Consider the following 6,000-nt stretch of genomic DNA (forward strand, 5'->3'; position numbering starts at 1 on the left):
TTAATGATCAGGCAGTAACTCAGAGATATCAGGTTTCAGAGTAGTAGCCGTGTTAGTCTGTATTCGCAAAAAGAAAAGGAGTACTTGTGGCATCTTGGAGACTAACAAATTTATTTGAGCATAAGCTTTCGTGAGCTACAGCTCACTTCATCGGATGCATTCAGTGGAAAATACAGTGGAGAGATTTATTTACATAGAGAACATGAAACAATGGGTGTTACCATACACACTGTAACCAGAGTGATCACTTAAGGTGAGCTATTACCGGCAGGAGAGCCGGGGGGGGGGGAACTTTTGTAGAGATAATCAAGGTGGGCCAGTTCCAGCAGTTGACAAGAACGTCTGAGGAACAGTGGGTGGGGGGGGGGGGAAATAGTTTTACTTTGTGTAATGACCCATCCACTCCCAGTCTCTATTCAAGCCTAAGTTAATTGTATCCAGTTTGCAAATTAATTCCAATTCAGCAGTCTCTCGTTGGAGTCTGTTTTTGAAGTTTTTTTGTTCAAGTATTGCCACTTTTAGGTCTGTTATCTAGTGACCAGAGAGACTGAAGTGTTCTCCGACTGGTTTTTGAATGTTATAATTCTTGACGTCTGATTTGTGTCCATTTATTCTTTTATGTAGAGACTGTCCAGTTTGACCGATGTACATGGCAGAGGGGCATTGCTGACACATGATGACATATATCACATTGGTAGATGTGCAGGTGAATGAGCCTCTGATATTGTGGCTGATGTGATTAGGCCCTATGATGGTGTCCCCTGAATAGATATGTGGACACAGTGGGCAACGGGCTTTGTTGCAAGGATAGGTTCCTGGGTTAGTGGTTCTGTTGTGTGGTGTGTGGTTGCTGGTGAGTATTTGCTTCAGGTTGGGGGGCTGTCTGTAAGCAAGGACTGGCCTCTCTCCCAAGATTTGTGAGAGTGTTGGGTCATCCTTCAGGATAGGTTGTAGATCCTTGATAATGCGTTGGAGGGGTTTTAGTTGGGGGCTGAAGGTGACGGCTAGTGGCGTTCTGTTATTTTCTTTGTTAGGCCTGTCCTGTAGTAGGTGACTTCTGGGAACTCTTCTGGCTCTATCAATCTGTTTCTTCACTTCCGCAGGTGGGTATTGTAGTCGTAAGAATGCTTGATAGAGATCTTGTAGGTGTTTGTCTCTGTCTGAGGGGTTGGAGCAAATGCGGTTGTATCGCAGAGCTTGGCTGTAGACAATGGATCGTGTGGTGTGATCTGGATGAAAGCTGGAGGCATGTAGGTAGGAATAACGGTCAGTAGGTTTCCGGTATAGGGTGGTGTTTATGTGACCATCGCTTATTAGCACCGTAGTGTCCAGGAAGTGGATCTCTTGTGTGGACTGGTCCAGGCTGAGGTTGATTGTGGGATGGAAATTGTTGAAATCGTGGTGGAATTCCTCAAGGGCTTCTTTTCCATGGGTCCAGATGATGAAGATGTCATCAATGTAGCACAAGTAGAGTAGGGGCATTAGAGAGCTGAGGAAGCGCTGTTCTAAGTCAGCCATAAAAACGTTGGCATACTGTGGGGCCATGCGGGTACCCATAGCAGTGCCGCTGATTTGAAGGTATACATTGTCCCCAAATGTGAAATAGTTATGGGTGAGGACAAAGTCACAGAGTTCAGCCACCAGGTTTGCCGTGACATTATCGGGGATACTGTTCCTGACGGCTTGTAGTCCATCTTTGTGTGGAATGTTGGTGTAGAGGGCTTCTACATCCATAGTGGCCAGGATGGTGTTATCAGGAAGATCACCGATGGATTGTAGTTTCCTCAGGAAGTCAGTGGTGTCTCGAAGATAGCTGGGAGTGCTGGTGTTACTCTTAACATGTTGTAACACAGCATATGTCCACATGGAAAGTTACTTCCAGCAGTGCACAGGCATTCACATCACCATTTAGAACAAATTTGCTTAGAGTAAAATAGGTATTGTATCCTTTCTTTCATTAATAATAAGCTGGTGGTTTCTCAGTTACAATTAGCAGTCAGTTGTTCAAATCAGAAAAACTGCCATCACAAATAGGGCTTATTGACATTCTTATTGCCCATCGCAGCAGAAAGGCCAAGGACTGAATGGACCATGGAGAGTGAATTCCTCTCTTAACACCCTGAGATGTTCCCTTCATGTCAAGGCTGAGGGACATAAGCAGGTGGCAGATAGCTGGTAGATTGTACTACTGCAGTTGGTGGGGTAAGGGTTCCATGCATAAAGGACTGGATCCAAAACCCATTTAAGTCAATGGGCGTCTTTTCATTAACTTCATTTGGCTTTGGATCAGGCCCAAATACAGGACTTCATCTTCAAAGTCATATTATTATTTAATCCAGCATGTTTTATCAGCACCAAATTCACTTTTTTAAAAATTAGGAAAACTAAATGTAGAAAATACTATGGAAAGTCAGATCAAAGGAGGTAGCTGTAGTAGTCTTGTTCCCCATATTAAATGCCAACAAACGTTTTTTAAAATGTCGTGCCAGATTGAGAAATCTGGCTTCTTTATTAATAATGATGGCACACTGCTGCAACAACAGTGTATGAATCACCTGCATTATCTCCCAGGCTGTGTACTTTTAGTGTGACTGATGATCTTGTTTATTCCCACACAGAATTGCTGGGAGACAGTGAATTTATGTGCACTGATAGCAGCAAAAGGGGAAGTCCTGCAACTGGGGCTAAACATAGAGATAAGTGTGGGAACACAATAAGAGTTTAAATTAAAAAACAAAGAGTAGAGAGTAAGGATCGAGAATAAGGAAAAAAGAGAAAGAAGGGAAAGAGAAAAGAAGAAAGGGAGAGAAAAGAAAGTCAGGAAGTGGAGTGCATCCTGACAGCATTAAACATTGTTCACAAAGACAGTGCCAGTGTCAGTTTGGCAAACACTGAAAGCAGTGCAGGAGTCAGGGTGAGAATCCTATAGGCTTTCTGAAAAACGTGCAGTTTTGGGGCCAGTATCCTATAGCCTTTGCCTGTCTGATGCCTTGCTTAGACACATGTACAAAGAAAGGAAGCCAAAGTCATATACTGAGCGAGTTGTTTTATCTACAGTATTGGTCCCAAACACATCTTACAGGAGGGATACATAGTCTGAAAACTGCAGTAATTTTTTTTTTTTAAGTAAGGGTGACTCCTTCTGGCCAAAGGAAAGATGGGTCTTGGCTGTAAGCTAGAAAGATGGAAGAGAAGAGAAATTACCAGTCTTTACATTTTTTTCATACCATTTAGATTATTCAGCTGTTTGATTCATTATGGATTTTAGGACACTGGATGAGCTTGAATTGTGTATTGATTTTTAAAAAATCTCTGACCATCACTTTGAGCTGAGAACTCTCTCCCTGTTCTCTTTTCTGTGTAACATTGGCCTGGTCACAGGTTTCAATAAGGGTTCAAAGAGCTCCATGTGGGAGAATCAGAACCTTTATTCTCAGTATGTCAGGTTCCAACAAGCGAAACATGGCTATGGACAGAAACATTGCTGTGTAATAATGACACCTGTCTCCACAAACCTTTTCCCTATAATCTATCAGCCAACTTTAATTAGAAATAAAGTTAGCTCTGAAAAGCCAGTGCAGTTTCTATTATGCCTTGCTTATCATCAGCAATGCTGTCTGCCAGATCTGGATAGTAGAATCCTTATTACCACTGATGATTTAAGAGGCAGAAAAAGTTTGAATTTCAGATCCCAGATGGATTTTGGAATGTTGGCAGTTAGAAAAATCATCTTCTAACTAGCCATATTGGATCAGGACACCACTGAGAGCAAATAAACTTGGACACTACATTATTGTCACAGGTTTGCTTTTTAAGACTGTAGTGACATTTTGATTCTAGCATCTAACAACGCTGAATAAATAAACTAAAACAGAAGCATTTGTTATTGACTTACCTGCAAATGCGACTGTTTATTTTTAAACATACTACATATGGGAAAAAGTCACTGGAGTGAAGAAGATCAAGGACGTTTGAAAAGAATCCCAGCTGTTGTCATATGAGGACAGAATGCAGAAAAAAAGGTGTGTGTGAGATCTTGCTACATCGTACACCCCCTAGGCCAGTGGTTCTCAACCCGTGGTCTGCTTGCGGCTCAATCAGTACACAGCTGCAGCCTGTGTGACATCCTCAGGGTCATACAGGTAGCATATATTTTGTGTGGAAGTGGCCCACATAACATATAGAGCCCAAAATGGTAAATAGGTTGAGAACCGCTGCCCTATGCCAAAGCTGGAGGGGTTAAATACCACCAAAACATGAAATTTCCTAAACAAATTCTATGTAACATAGCCATCCATAAGGAAGGAAACAGTACTGCCAATCCAAACATATACAAATCATGAGTCCAGCTTCCCAAGAATTATGATTGGCTTAAAAATAAAGAGATTTAAAAAAATAAATGTGTTATACCAATAAAATAAAAACCAGCAGGATCTTATTAAAGGGGAAAAGGCAAAATACCACATTTATTGTGAATATAGAAAGAATCATAGTAAGCAGTTAGTTATAGCTATAACATTCCATTCAATCTCATATTTATTCATACATTCATTCATACACACACACACACACAGGTTCTGCAAGGTAGTTATCATAGTTATCAGCCTTAGAGTTGCTCATGCCAAGCCACTGGCCAGCTGGCCTGGACATGAGGAGGGAGCAGGGCCTTGTCAGATGCTCATCTGATGCTCCTGGAAGTTGGTTTGCAGAATCAGACCCCAAAGTTCTCACTTTTTAGAGTCTCTTTTTATAGGAATTTCTTCCTAGGCCAGTCTGTGGGAATTGCTTCATCATGCTGTTGCTGAATCAATCAGCAGATGGCACATTCCTGACGGCTCCGTGCTGCTAGATGTTATCTTGTTCTTTGGTTCTCCCATTCTTGAGGCTGTTGGGTGGATTCCAGTCTGCCCTCCGGGGGTCCTCTGGTTATTTCCACTTGACGCCTTCTTCAGCCGATGGACACTGGATTCTTAGGCTGGCACCTCCCTGATCATTCAGTTATTATCCACACCAAGCATCCATCCACATACATCCTCTATCTCTATTTTAATCACAATTGTTAATACAACAAAAGGGCGGGGAGTCTCTGGGTGCTGTTTCTGTTGTTAGAGTATTGCTTTGAGTCTCTCTCTGTGTGAATTGCTTTGAGAACAGACTCTGTCTTAGAATGTACTACCACAATTAGCAGCTTGCAAGTTTCACACATAGAGGGAGAGAAACAGTACCAAAAACCAAGAGACCTCTTAATTAGTAATACCCTGGAATTTAAACTATGGGGAATCAAACTCATTTTTGATTTTAATACAGAACTTCTTTAATATGATCCAACAAATGTTTGGTTCTTTTTATTTGCCTTCTGACTTTTGAGCCTTTTGGTGCACTTGCTTCACATGTTCAAGTTTTGCCTCTGCATCTAGGAGAGCAAGAAACTTACTTTTTTAAAAATGAAAGCTGCACGATATCAGTATCTGGAGCTTTCAGGAAAAAAAACACTACAAATTCAAGACACAATAGAATCACAAAAGTTGGTAACATTGAAGAAATAAACAATTGTAAGAAACATTCAGTGAAAAAATAATTTTATAGGACACTATACCACAATGTTTCATTCACAGTATAAAATCAGATATTTGTGTAGCAGTATATGATTCTCAGTATGACTGTTGTTTGAAAACATACCATTTAGCTGATTGAATATTCCTTAGTAGCTCAGTCAGAATGTGGGACATTAGGCAGCAAATAAGAGATGTCCCTTAAAATGCAGGATGTGAGTTCATACACCCCGCAGAACTATTAGGGCCACAGAACTGATGTCAACATCCATGTTTGTGTGATTGATTGCTGCTACATTCATCTGATATTTTCACATCATCTACTGATTCCTAGGCTATAAGTTTTCAGGAATCCTCAGTTACTTGCTTGTGGCCATTACTTCTCTGGTCTCCACCTTCCATGGACGTAGAGGAATTATTATGAGTAGCCTAAGGAGGTACAAATTGA

The sequence above is a fragment of the Natator depressus genome, chromosome 1 (genome assembly GCF_965152275.1).
Source record: "Natator depressus isolate rNatDep1 chromosome 1, rNatDep2.hap1, whole genome shotgun sequence".
Lineage (NCBI taxonomy): Eukaryota > Metazoa > Chordata > Testudines > Cheloniidae > Natator > Natator depressus.